This window comes from Cheilinus undulatus, linkage group 15, assembly GCF_018320785.1.
Source record: "Cheilinus undulatus linkage group 15, ASM1832078v1, whole genome shotgun sequence".
In the NCBI taxonomy this organism is placed as follows: Eukaryota; Metazoa; Chordata; class Actinopteri; order Labriformes; family Labridae; genus Cheilinus; species Cheilinus undulatus.
The window spans coordinates 40,252,313-40,253,190 of record NC_054879.1 but is presented as its reverse complement, the minus strand read 5'-3'; positions in this window follow the sequence as shown (position 1 = coordinate 40,253,190).

Sequence of the window (878 nt, the reverse complement as noted above, 5' to 3'; positions counted from 1 at the left end):
AGGGCTAGGGCACGTTTTCTCTGCTATAAGGTTTAAGTCTTATTTATTTCCATAAATTTCAGTCAAATTGAATTCAGCTCCCACACCTCTTTATGGTATAGCTGTTGTAATTAGGGATGCACAGTGTTAGATTTTTGCCAGTATGTCAGACGCTGGTATTACCAAACTTATTTTAGCCATTACAGATACCAATATGGATATGTATTCTTAAGGACACTAAGTCTCTAGAGGGGTCTGGCTGCAGACTGTACATCTCTGATAGCCCCTCTCATGACTATTCATGTGAGTTATCATCTTCACCAGAATGAAAATACACTCTAAAACTTTTGAAATTAAATCAGATTAAACTTCTGTTTAAGGTTAAGGTAAGGGTTAAGATACCAAAAGATAAGTTAAAAACCTGGCCTGTAAAACCTGATTTAAAAAAAAAAGTTTAAGCAAAGCTGCCTATGTAGCTAAAGCTAAGCAGCTAGCTATCTACATAGCTACATTAACATTGGCTACATATGCTAAATATCATGTTACTACAGTTAACTTAGCTACATTGGCTTATGTAGTATCATTAATCACATAGCTAGTGTAGCTATGTTAGCTTTAGCTAAAGCTAACAAAGCCAAAGTTTGTCACCACTTGCCTTACTACTTCTAAAACAGGTTGATACAAAAGCGTTTTCTCTGTTTTATATTTGAAATGTTCCTTGGTCTGTAATGTTTGCAATGTAGTTTTTTCATGATTGTAGCTATCAATAAATCTAAATCTAAACTGATAGAATACTGGACCATAAGTTCATGTTTGGACCCCTACCACAATAAACTTCATTATCACAGAAAATTACATAATTATTTTACTCTCCTATATTGTGACACTACAGACTTGAT